This window comes from Danio aesculapii, chromosome 14, assembly GCF_903798145.1.
Source record: "Danio aesculapii chromosome 14, fDanAes4.1, whole genome shotgun sequence".
In the NCBI taxonomy this organism is placed as follows: Eukaryota; Metazoa; Chordata; class Actinopteri; order Cypriniformes; family Danionidae; genus Danio; species Danio aesculapii.
This window is the reverse complement of record NC_079448.1, coordinates 3,412,117-3,426,095: the sequence shown is the minus strand read 5'-3', so window position 1 is coordinate 3,426,095 and position 13,979 is coordinate 3,412,117.

Here is a 13,979-nt window from a genome sequence, read left to right as displayed (position 1 = left end):
TCATGTATTTCAGAGTTTCATTTATGTGCTATATGTAGTATTAACCCATATATAGTGAAACATATGTATTGTTTCATTTCCTTTCTTTTTTTTCAGCTGCATACTGTAAGTCTCCTTTTGGAAAGCTTCATCTGTGTCTCTCAGCATAGATGGGTCTTGATCTGACATGTTTTTTGACTTTGCTTTAAGAAAAGCAAAATACTAACCTTCTCTTCCTTTGTCTCTTTCTGTTTTTACCATGCTCTACCCTGCAATTGGTGAATTCCCAGAGCACGCTCAAGGTAAGACCATTTTTAGATTTGAGATAGCAGATAGAAAGTGTTTTTTTTAAAGTTTCTCCCAAAACACTTTAGACGAATCCGTTTTTGAAGCTCTTGATAATGCATGAGACCAAGTGAAACAATTAAGCTTTAATGAGCAGAGTGAAATATGATGTTCAGCTTGTGTGAGTTAGATATTCAGTTGGTTTAATATAGTACTTCAGGCACACTGGCTTCTGTTTCGGTCCACTTCAAATGTCCCATACGCGTTCTTGCTGACGTCATTCTGCAGTATCCCAATACTCACCCCTGCGGCACTCCTCCATCTATCCATTCTCTCGCATGCACATTAACATTTGCACAGTGATTCACGCAAAAAACATGCACCACAGGGGATGTACATAAATTATATTTTTCTCAGTGTGAATAATTAGGGCGCAGGCATAGGGAATAGGTGGATTATGTATTCGGAGCAATTTTGCAGGTTAATGGATTAGAGTGAGAATAGCGGTCAAATGTTTCTCGCAACAGCAGGTCACTAGATTACTACAATGCATGCCTATATGTCTATATTTACAGCCTATATGCTATAGTCTGGCACAGCATTAGGAATGTGAATATGAATTATTGGTTTATTATGAATTAAAGTCCTTAAGATATGTTTTATTTTGGGTTTATACACACATTTGTCCTTTATTTTTGCCAAACACTACAAAATGATACAATATTTAGTCTGTACTTTAGGTGCTTTAATTAAAAATAAATCTATTGAAAATAAAAATCAACAGGACAGAACATCGTTTGTTCTGTAGTCATTACATGCATGTGTTTGCGATTGCATAACTACTAAAATAATTTGTGAAATCATACCTAAATAACTCATTTTGATAACAATGTTATGAATAAAATAAAATACATATGCAAATATATAGAACAGAATATATACGTACATATATGTGTACTATACGTGTACTGTACTATTAAAAAAAGCAACACTCTATCTATCTATCTATCTATCTATCTATCTATCTATCTATCTATCTATCTATCTATCTATCTATCTATCTATCTATCTATCTATCTATCTATCTATCTATCTATCTATCTATCTATCTATCTATCTATCTATCTATCTATCTATCTATCTATCTATCTATCTATCTATCTATCTACTATATATATTTATAGTAACACTCCATAGCATATTGCAACACTAGATTTTAAAGCCTAGATTGTTTATGGTTATTATGTGGTGTGTGGTGTGTGTGTGTGTGTGTGTGTGTGTGTGTGTGTGTGTGTGTGTGTGTGTGTGTGTGTGTGTGTGTGTGTGTGAGTGTCTTTTATCGCATCTCTATGGTTATGCTGAGTAGAATCTTTCCTCTCCTTAACATTATGCCAGATGCATTTCATTTCCGCTAACATGGAGTGTGAGAGGGAGCTGTGTGTGTGTGTGTGTGTGTGTGTGTGTGTGAGAGAGAGATGCTTGATTTCTTTGTTTCACTGCTGACTCAAAAATGAAAATCTCCACCTGGTGGCTGAATAGTGAAATGTTTTATTGTGTGTGTCCATGTGTATCATTTAGTTTTTAGCGTTCTTATAAATGTGTGTGCGTGTTTGTGCACCTTCATTTCTGCCCAAAATGCTTCCACCAGTTTACACTTTAACAGCATTTGTCAATAAGTGGTTCGTCGCTGTATTTCAATATGTGTTAGTGTGTCAGAATTGATTTGGTTTAACAGATGATGACCTATTTACTGCAGCTTGTGTGTGTTTGATTGTGTGTGTGTGTGTGTGTGTGTGTGTGTGTGTGTGTGTGTGTGTGTGTGTGTGTGTGATTTATGCGTCATCTGTCCTTGTGAAACACCCTCTCCTCATTGCTGGCTTTCTCTGAGGGTGTGGCCCGTATATCTGTGAACAAAACCAGCGTAAATGTAAATCAATACTCGCACCTCATTGGACAGTGATTCTCCTGAGAGTCTGATGGACTTAACTCTGATTCAATCACCACGTTCACTAGCACGGCAACACCTCGGCCAATCAAACAGCCAGCAGCATCAAACAGAGGTGCTTAACCAATCAGGTAATCAAATGCCGGTTGCAGTGCATGTCAGCAGCCAATCAGATCTCTTGGTCAGTGTGACTCCCACAGCAGAGGCTTCCATCACAATCTGCTTTAGCCTTATTACTTAAAAAAGCCTATTTATGGGATTGAAATGGATTTTATTATTTTGCGCTGGTAAATCCTTTTGGCACAAAAACACATTTATTTCCTCTATTCTCCTTCATTTTGTTTTGGTTTGTTCCCTAAATGTGCAATTTAATACAGGCAAATTGCTGTGTACATTTGTGTATTCATTGATGTGACAGAAAGTAGTTTGCTTAGTAGTACACACATATAATTTAAAACACATTAAGCAGTTTGCTTGGTAGTATAAAGTGTTCAGGATATTTGAGTACACCGCATTTTGAAAATGAATATTTTTATCCCTTTCTCAGTAAATATAGGTCATATATTTTGGTGCATTTGAACAGAACAGATTTATTAAACAGATACATCTATTAAAATAATATATTAGTCACCAAACATTTTTAGAAACAGAAAGATAATACATTTAAGTTCAAGATAAATAATTAAAAAAAATGCAAACTGCAATATTTTTTCATTTCTCTTGATTTTTGCTCATTTTAAAATTTTGATTTCATATTTTTCCCTAACATATACATTTGGGCTACTATTTTTTTGGGCTGTTATCTTAAACTCTTTTGTTAGATTAGCTCTAGATTTGCCTTTAGTACTGACTAATCTAATGTATATTCACAAATATAATATTGTAAAGCTTTCTGTAGAATATTTCAATTTAAATGAGAGATTTGTGAGGGGTGTACTCACATGCTGAGCACTGTACATGCTGATAATTTGTAGTTTTGTTAAGGTATACACACATACATTTTAAATTGCATTAAATAGTTTCTTATTGCACATGCATATAATTAAAAAAATATTAAATAGTTTTCTTAGTAGTACACTTGATGCATACAATTTAAAATGCATTAAGCAGTTTGCTTAGTAGTACACACTTGCAAATAATTTAAAATGCATTAAGTAGTTTGCTTAGTAGTACACACTTGCAAATAATTTAAAATGCATTAAGTAGTTTGCTTAGTAGTACACACTTGCAAATAATTTAAAATGCATTAAGTAGTTTACTTAGTAGTACACACTTGCAAATAATTTAAAATGCATTAAGTAGTTTGCTTAGTAGTGTACACTTGCATATAATTTAAAATGCATTAAGCAGTTTGCTTAGTAGTACACACTTGCATATAATTTAAATTGCATTAAGTAGTTTGCTTAGTAGTGTACACTTGCAAATAATTTCAAATGCATTAAGTAGTTTGCTTAGTAGTGTACACTTGCAAATAATTTCAAATGCATTAAGTAGTTTGCTTAGTAGTACACACTTGCATATAATTTAAAATGCATTAAGTAGTTTACTTAGTAGTACATACTTGCATATAATTTAAAATGCATTAAGTAGTTCGCTTAGTGGTACACACTTGCATATAATTTAAAATGCATTAAGTAGTTTGCCTAGTAGTACACAATTGCATATCATTTAAAATGCATTAAGTAGTTTGCTTAGTAGTGTACACTTGCATATAATTTAAAATGCATCAAGTAGTTTACTTAGTAGTACACACTTGCATACAATTTAAAATGCATCAAGTAGTTTGCTTAGTAGTGTACACTTGCATATAATTGAAAATGCATTAAGCAGTTTGCTTAGTAGTACACACTTGCATATAATTGAAAATGCATTAAGCAGTTTGCTTAGTAGTACACAACTGCATATAATTTAAAATGCATTAAGTAGTTTGCTGTAGGTAGGCAGTAGGTAGTGCTGTCGCCTCACAGCAAAAAGGTCGCTGGTTCGAGCCTCGGCTGGGTCAGTTGGCATTTCTGTGTGGAGTTTGCATGTTCTCCCTGCGTTCGCGTGGGTTTCCTTCGGGTGCTCCGGTTTCCCCCACAGTCCAAAGACATGTGTTACAGGTGAATTGGGTAGGCTAAACTGTCCATAATGTATGAGTGTGATTGAGTGTGTGTGGATGTTTCCCAGAAATGGGTTGCGGCTGGAAGGGCATCTGCTGTGTAAAACAAATGATGGAAAAGTTGGCGGTTCATTCCACTGTGGCGACCCCAGATTAATAAAGGGACTAAGCCGACAAGAAAATGAATGAATGAATGAGTTTGCTTAGTAGTACACACTTACACATAATTTAAAATGCATTAAGTAGTTTGCTTAGTAGTATGCACAAATATAATTTAAAATATATCCTGAGTAGTTTAAAATATCTGCTAAGTAGTTTAATTAGTAGTATACACTTGCATATAATTTTAAATACAATAAGTAGTTTGCTTAGTAGTATACACGCTTATCATTTAAATATATATTAGTTTGCTTAGTAGTATACATGCATATAATTTGTAGTTTGGTTAGAAGTGTACACGCATACAATTTAAAATACATCAAGTAATTTTCTTAGTAGTATACATGATGCATACTATTTAAAATGCATTAAGTAGTTTGCTTAGTAGTACATGCATATAATTTAAAATATATTAGTTTGCTTAGTAGTAGACATGATGCATATAATTTAAAATACGTTAAATATTTTGCATAATAATATACACAAATATAATGTAAAATATCTCCTAAGTAGTTTAAAATATCTGCTAAGTAGTTTAATTAGTACTATACACTTGCATATAATTTAAAATGCAATTAGTAGTTTGCTTAGTAGTATGCGTGCGTACCATTTAAAATATATTAGTTTGCTTAGTAGTATACATGATGCATATAATTTAAAATATGTTAAGTATTTTGCTTAATAGTATACCCAAATATAATTTAAAATATCTCCTAAGTAGTTTAAAATATTTGCTAAGTAGTTTAATAATTAGTATACACTAAATTAAAATACATGAAGTAGTTTGCTTTGTAGTATACACCCATTTAATTTAAAATGCATTAAGTAGTTTGCTTAGTAGTATACACTCAAATCATTTAAAATACATTTAGTAGTTTGCTTAGTAGTATACACTCAAATCATTTAAAATACATTTAGTAGTTTGCTTTGTAGTATACACTCAAATCATTTAAAATACATTTAGTAGTTTGCTTTGTAGTATACACTCATATCATTTAAAATACATTTAGTAGTTTGCTTAGTAGTGTACACTCATATCATTTAAAATACATTTAGTAGTTTGCTTTGTAGTATACACTCATATCATTTAAAATACATTTAGTAGTTTGCTTAGTAGTATACACTCATATCATTTAAAATACATTTAGTACTTTGCTTAGTAGTATACAAATAATTTAAAAGAAATTTTCCTGAACAGCTCTTAGAGTTTTACAGATTTTTATTCTCTGATTAAAAAGAGAATTAAATGATCCTCTCTTGTTATATTTTACCGTGGTATTTTAATAATTGCGTTAGATCTGCATGTTATTAATCAGCCATGAGGTGTTTGAGGGTTCCTTATTTCTGTCTCACTGTAAAAGGTTCGTTTGGACAGTTTAATGCTACTGTTGTACAGTGAGATTTGACATAAATTGGGACTTTCATCTGTATTATTTGACCTTTTTTTTGTCCCAGAATGCTTTGGGATTTTAAGAGGAGAACATATTAGAGATTACTGATTTTTTGTGCAGCTGTCAGACGCCTCTTCTGATCCAAATGATAAGAATCTTTGAGTCGAGTTTCATGAGTTCATGTATAAAGTGTATTTTCCAAACCTCCATAAAAAAGACACCAGTGCAGTTTAGGCAGTGTGCGTGTACAGTACTGTATGTGTCTGGCCTGGTTATTGTCTCTTTGACTGGCAGACACACACTGCCTTGTCCTATTTCCGTCAGAGCAACCGTGCAAAACAGCTAAAGCAAATAAATAATTAAACTGTATTTGGATTAAAATTCTTTTAGGGATATGTCTTTCTCAAGATATCAGTCACGCTTATGCATGTGTGTGTGTGTGTGTGTGTGTTGTGGCATCTGCTCAGTTAATATTAACACATGGCAGAGATCATTTTCTTTTGATTAAAAATGGATCAAAACAGTTTAATCTGAAACTTATTTCATCACAAATCTGAATTAAACAAACGAATAGGAAAATAATGAATGGAGAGCATTGGGTTGGTGGAAATTGTGACTTATAGAATAAATCGATTTAATAAATTGTGATGTGCATACGCTTGTTAATGTTTATATAAGCATTAGTCATCATTTCAAATGCTTGTCTGCTTATTACTTGTACAAAATACAGCCAGAACTGCAGTGTTTCCTCCTCATGGTGGATTTTATCAGTGATATTATGAGGATGCAGTTGCGTCTCTTTCTAAGACCCTGTAGTTTAGTAGCATTTGTTGTGTCTACTAGATTTTCCGGAATGATTAGATCCTCTTAAAGTCACTCTCTTAATCAGGAGTGGAGCATAACATTGCAGCAATTCCTTTGACCAAGGGTATATAGCAAGTGGCCTATGGAAGCACTTCAAACAAAAAGCTAGTAATATATATATATATATATATATATATTTTTTTTTTTTTTTTTTTAATTTACACGTTTCACCCACGTTTGTAGTTCTAATCTAATTCATGTCCAATGCTCAATGTACTGTGGGCAATATCAGCGGTTAGAGTATGGATGGACGGTTCTACACTTAATTTTTTTACTGGAAATAGTAAACCATACAAGAACCTTTGGCATACTTTTTTCAACATACTACAATTTGGGACACACTAATTCTGTTTTCAAATACTATTTAGGATGGATAGTATGCGAATTGTGACGCAGCATAAGTATACTAGAAACTTCCAGGGTGGCGTGTTGAAGGAAGTTGGAGCTAAACTGTGCAGGACACCAGTCCTCCAGGACTGAGTTTGAACACCCCTGATCTAGTTTATCAGGAGGAGAGCATAACATTGCTGAACTAAGCGTATATAGCAAGTAGCCAGTGGAAGCACTTCATACACAAAAAATAGTAATATATATATATATATATATAATGTATGTGTGTGTGTGTGTGTGTGTGTGTGTGTGTGTGTATAAATATTAACTAATATTGTAAATAGCTCATGATACGTATATGGGCGTTTTCTGTTTATTTATGCTTTTGCATTGCATTATGGGATTTGGATCCTCTCTGTTGTCAGTTTAACTGTGCTGTTTAATAAAATAACCTACGACAAAAAAGCTAGAAAAGCATTCTTTTACAATGGAGTGAGAAATTAAAGATGTTTCATGAAGGATTTAAAAAGACAAGCATGTATTTCATTGAATAGTTAGGATTTAGTTTTATTGTGATCTCTTCAATCTAGTTCCAGAGTGTCCAAACTCAGTCCTGGAGAGTTGATCTCCTGCATATTTTAGTTCCAACCCCAATTAAAAACACCTGAACCAGCTAATCAAGCTCTAGGTATACTAGAAACTTCCAGGGAGGTGTGTTGAAGGAAGTTGGAGCCAAACTGTGCAGGACACCAGCCCTGCAGGACTGAGTTTGGACACCCCTGATCTAGTTTATACATCTAATAAAAAAAAAAATTGAGTTTTTTATATTTCAAAAAGGTGTGGTGCTACAGCATTCCCGCATAACGATGCAGGAATAAATCTTCATAGGAAGACAGGGACATTGCATTTTGATCAAATATTGCAATGGTAAGCTTTGTGCTGCTAAGGATTATTAAATTCTATTGAATAATATATAAATGCCGAGAACGCTGGTTAATTGTGCTCCCATGCTGGCCACATTGGCGCATCCAGAATGTCAAAGCGAATAAGGTATTAGTGTAATGCACTGTTAATGTAATGTGTTTTTACATCACAAATCTCAGGTGTTGCAGTGCTGTAATCTGCAGGATGTTTAATGCGCTGTAGGGTGTGTTAGCAGTGTTTTTGGCTCACAGCAGAAGCGTGTTTGTGGGGGAGGTGACAGAAGTCAGCAGGACTGTGTCTCAGCGCTGATAAAGCAACACACACCATGCTGACCTGCGCTCCAGAATGTGTGTGTGTGAGAGGAATGCAAGAGAAGACTGATTATAATTACCTCACCTATTCTGTCATATTAATGGCTCCCTTTTAATTTTAATATTCATGAGATTGTAATGATGCATAGCTCGTTTGATCAATTGTCCTCAATTTCATCCCTCTTGGCTTGTTCCAGAACGGGGTCTCGGAAAAAAAAAGCCCCTCCTGCTGTAATGCGGTTTCCGAGGCAACAGGCAGAGCGGGTTCTTCTGTTGCCTGACAGCATCACCCCTCCCCCTTTCTCCTCTCCCTGTTTCTGAAGCTCATTTAATATATATGTGCTTATATCCACATTATTTTGCAATGCGGAAGTAAATTGTTTTCTGTGCATGTGTGAGATTTAGAGTTTTGCTAGCCTCTATTGGTGTAGTATCATGTTTTAGTATATGGTAAAACCATTTGCACTGTTTCAGATTGTATGTATTATAATTGTCTGTAATTACAGTAATTAATTAAAATAGTGGGATAAAAAACACATGTTTTTTTATTCACATGAATTAAAGCAAATGACACTGGAATTCTCACACATTCATGTTACTAATGACCACACCCACTCTCACATTTACTGTAAGATGGATAACCTACATGCCTATTTCTTTGAATACACTATAGGTCAGGTAAATGAGCATATCAAGCTCCTTCTCTGTGTTTTTAACTCATCAGATTACATTTTGACATAAATAAATGTAAACAGCCCTCTCTTTCTCTCACACAAGCACACACACACACAATTCTAGCAAGAGCCCCACCCATAATGAAATCACACATACTATCCTACCACCCCATCTGGTGTTCATAATGCTTCCACACATCCTCAGGCATGTTCTCCTAGGACGTTTATGTCATGTAAATGTACAAGTGGATAAAAAAGGTCAAATTTATCATTTTAACCTATAGATATGACATTAAATTGTGATAATTTGACAGAATAATACATTTGTTTTGACTGAAAATCATTTTTTTGTAGTATACAATCATAACTCACATTGGTATAGTGTTGTCTAAGCAATAATTAATATGTCTGAAAACACACATATATAATTATATTCTTCATATTATGCAATTTTATTTATTAAACTAAGATTTTAATCACCTAACATCTTTTAAAAAAGAAGAATACATTTGAACCTACTCAAATTCAGCTAAATATCATATATTTTAAAGGCCTCCTCAATTTCTTCTGTTCATTAAAATGTTCTCCTCATTCATTCATTTTCTTTTTGGCTTAGTCCCTTTTATTGATCCGGGGTCGCCACAGCGGAATGAACCGCCAACTTATCCAGCATATGTTTTATGCAGCGGATGCCCTTCCAGCTGCAACCCATCTCTGAAAAACATCCATACACACTCATGCACACTCATACACTACGGACAATTTAGCTTACCTAATTCACCTGTACCACATGTGTTTGGACTATGGGGGAAACCGGAGCTCCCGGAGGAAACCCACACGAACGCAGGGAGAACATGCAAACTCCACACAGAAATGCCAACTGACCCAGCTGAGGCTCGAACCAGCGACCTTCTTGCTGTGAGGCGACAGCACTACCTACTGCGCCACTGCGTCCCCTTCTATTTATATTTTTAACAAAATTCATTGGAGTGGACTCATTTTTGTAACACGATGAGGTTATTTTGTTAAATAAGTTCCTGTTTTGGTTTTAGTACTGACTGATCTAATATAAAACCAATAAATCAGACTGGCACAAATAGCTCATAGTATAGTTTAGAGCAGTGATTCTCAACCACGATCCTGAAGGACCACCAGCACTGCATGTTTTGGATGTCTCCTTTGTCTGTCACACCCATTTCAAGTCTCTCAGATCTGAATCAGGTGTGTTTGGTTAAGGAGAAAATGTGCAGAGCCGGTTGTCCTCCAGGAATGTGGTTGAGAAACTCTGGTGTATAGGGACCCAACCGCTTTAACCCAAAATGACCAGTCGGTCAGATGAAGAAGAGCTGGAGTCAGAGATTTGATTATAAAGAAAGTTTATTGAAGATAGTTTGCAGTTTCATCAGCAGGAGCCAGCTTCAACACTCTCAAAATGTTCATTGGCCGCTCTGCTTACAATCTCAAAACAACAACAATTATACTCTCACATAAGGGCATTAAAGGTTCCGGACACCCTGGAGTACTTGGGATTTTAACAGATTTGTGTGTGTGTTGAGCATCAGTTAAGACAACATTAGCATCTGTCAGCTTTAAGTGTGGGGAAAACTTTAATTTTGAGCTTTTGTCAGCTAATTTTATCTTCCGGGTTTAAAAAAAAATTTTGATGCGGGATCAAAATCGGTGATGTATCGCTAATCTGCTAGTGGAGTAATGACGTGTCGGTTTCTCATTATTATTCATACCAGAGTTTTCTTATCCTATGAGAAGACCCTGCTTCTTAATTATTCATGAGAGCACGTGGTTTCCAAAAGCAAGGCAGACCTGTGACCCAATGACTGGGTAAGAGCGTCTGCACGGCATGGGTCGTATGTGTTTGTTTCTACAATCCACAGGGTTTATTGCATGTTTTTCTCCATGACTCTGTCAGGGCCGATACAGCAAAGCTGTTGGTTTGCAGCAAGCATTTTTGTCGGGAGAGCTCTACAAGGATTGGAGAATGGCTGACGTTGTCTTTAATCATATTGAGTTCGTTACTATTTGTACACATCACCTTGATCCGTGCTGCTAAAATTCTCAGCAGAAATAGCAAAAAACGTCCGCCGATTCCGTCTGTGACAGGGATGTCTGTATAAAGGACTCAAAAGCAGAGGAGTTCAATTCAATAAGTCTTTTAATTAAATAAGCAAAAGAAAATGACTCCGCAACTTGCTGAGATTCCAGAACAGATCTTGGACTTTAGCAAAAAATAAACTGAAGACTGGACCACAGGCAACGTGCAACAATACAGGATAAATTCCAATGAAAAATAGTAGCACCACAAGATAAAGAAAATCAGCAGTGGGCTAAATTTCAGTGAAAAATAAAGCTAGTCTTTGGTCCAGGCCTGGTAATGCAGGGAAAGGGCAATGGCAAGGCAAAGGATCAACTTTCCAGCAGGGCAGATCAAATCCAGAATGGCTCCAGAGAACTGGACAGAGAATACAAAGTTAACCAACAACAGACCAACAAGAAGGTTGTAAGAAACTCAACACTCTGGCAAGAGAAGAAGCGAAACACCCTCAGATATAGGATCAAGCAGAAATGAAAGGCAGGTGGCAGTAAACAAGAGAGACAACTAATTGGCAAGACGATCAGCTGTGTGAAGTTAAACAGCAATTTGGAGACAAATTAGAAAGTTGTCAGTAAAGCTACGGTCACACCGGGCTTTGTGTGTGCGAAATTCTGTCGTGAGGCGCTGCGAAAAGGGGCGGGATTAAACAAGATAATTAGACATTTTAAAAAGCGAGCGATTGCTCCATGTTTTAAATTTCTGCCCAGAGAGGTCATGTTTTGATCCTCGGTTGGTCTCACATAGTCAAGTGATGCGATTTCGCAGTTATAGAGTTCACCAAGCTTGAACTTTGCACCGCAGCAACCTGCGAAACTTGACGCATGACCCTGCGTTTCCGGTCTGACGCCTTAACGTGCGTATGAATGGAAGTCTATGGGAGGAAAAGCCCAGTGTGACCGCAGCTTAAGAAAAGATAGAAAACGCTGTCCGAAAAGAGAGAGAGAGAAACAGCAAAGTTCAAACCCGGGTTCTGACAGTCTGGCCCTACTTATAAGTCAATAATAGAGCATTTGTAGTTGCATTTATAAACTGCTTACTAATGTCTATTAATGTAGAGGTAATGCTTAACAAAAAATGAATTCACCATTTGGCAATGCTTAATAAATGATTCATAGTGTGTAATGTTACAACTTCTTTGATGTTAGTCTAGGGTAAAAGTAATAACATTTAAACAGTGTGGTATTTTCACAAGTGTTGGGTTCAAGCAACAAGCCAAACAACAAACTGCCAACAAAAGTGATTTAATATACAAAGAAAAGGGAAACCAGAATGCCCAAATAGATTTACAAAAATCAGAAATATGTACAATAATAAAGTAGCAAATGAAACAAAGTATCAAACAAAATTAGGTCAACTCAAGAGTAAGGGGACGCTAGTGAAGCCAAAAATCAAAGAAATAAATATAACAAAACAATTCTAACTCATAAACAAACCCCTTACCTACCTAGAAGCATGAAAAGAAAAAGAAAAGAAAAATCTTTAGTGCCATAAACTTATCTATACTAAACTAAGTATACAAAAATATAGATACACAGATGGCGTTCACTTCTTACCTGGTGTTTTAAACAATGAATTGACTACGTGTCTGCAGAATGGAAGTCGTACGACATCTTCCTATCCACCTTACTCTGAGGACAAAGTCAACTCTTAATACAACTCTTGAATTTTTGCCAGGTAAGAGCTGGGCCCAAAAGTAACAAACAAACAATCGAAATTAAGATGTACAAAAATAACAAAGTAGTTCAAAAATGGGCAGAAATAATAACAAATAATTTTATCCAAACGAAAGTTAACGAATAACAAAATCATGTCGGCAAAAACAGGATCAAAGGAAAAGCGCTCTCCCATCCGCTCTCCCTGGCGTCCTTTTATGTCATCGCGCCACGTCACCCAATGATGAGTGACGGGTCTCCCAACCAATCGGCTGTCGCGAAGGCGGACCTAAAGGTTATGACAGACTGAGAGGGAGAGAGAGAGAGAGAGAGAACAGGAGGCAAAATCCTAACAATATACGGCAACCGTAACAGTAATTATTATAAAGTGTTACCCAAATTTTTAACACTCGCTTATTGAACATTGAGAATTAATCATTCTTGTGCAAATGAACACCCGTTAATGAACTTGTTCACCAGTACACCTGTTCCTTGTTGCTTAAACTGTGTTTCAGCAGTAGAAATATTTACTCTCGTAAATAAGTACTTGTTTGTTTGCGATATTACTTTGTCTTCTGAGAAGACTTGCTATTTCACTGCGGCCTAGTTTGATATTTTTGTTACCAATGCAGGAGATTATGATTATTAATATTTGAAATCGTTTTGAGGGAATAGAAATAGGACATAGGAGGCTGCCAGCAGAAGCTAATCCCTGGATTACACAGCATTTGCAAGTAAACTCCATCTCCATTTATCTCTCTCTCTCGCTTTCTCTCACACACATCTTCAGGAAATATGCCGCTAAATATGTACCATTGATGCTTTATGATCATCAGCATAGATAGCAGATCCCAGGTTTGTTTTTTCCATCTCTCGCAAATGCACATTTGCTTCTGAATTGGTTTTTTACATGGAGTAACAAATTATAGAGACAATTCCTCCAATAATGTGAGATGCATGTCAGTTTTTGGATTTTAGTGGAAGCACAAAAGCGAAAAGAAGAGGAAATAAGAAGTGGATAGTCTTCATTTTCTTAGCTTGCATTAAAAAATACCCATGCTGTGGTTTGGTTCTAAGCTGAACCGTTAATGCAGAGTTTAGAGTTTCATTGCAATTTCAGAGAAAACAGAAACTCGATTTAACATGTTATTACTAAATGCATTAAAATAATTTTTTTTCCAAGTGAAATTTGAATTCTTTTAAAAATAAGTGCAGATTAATGGAGATTAATAATAATAATAATAATAATAATAA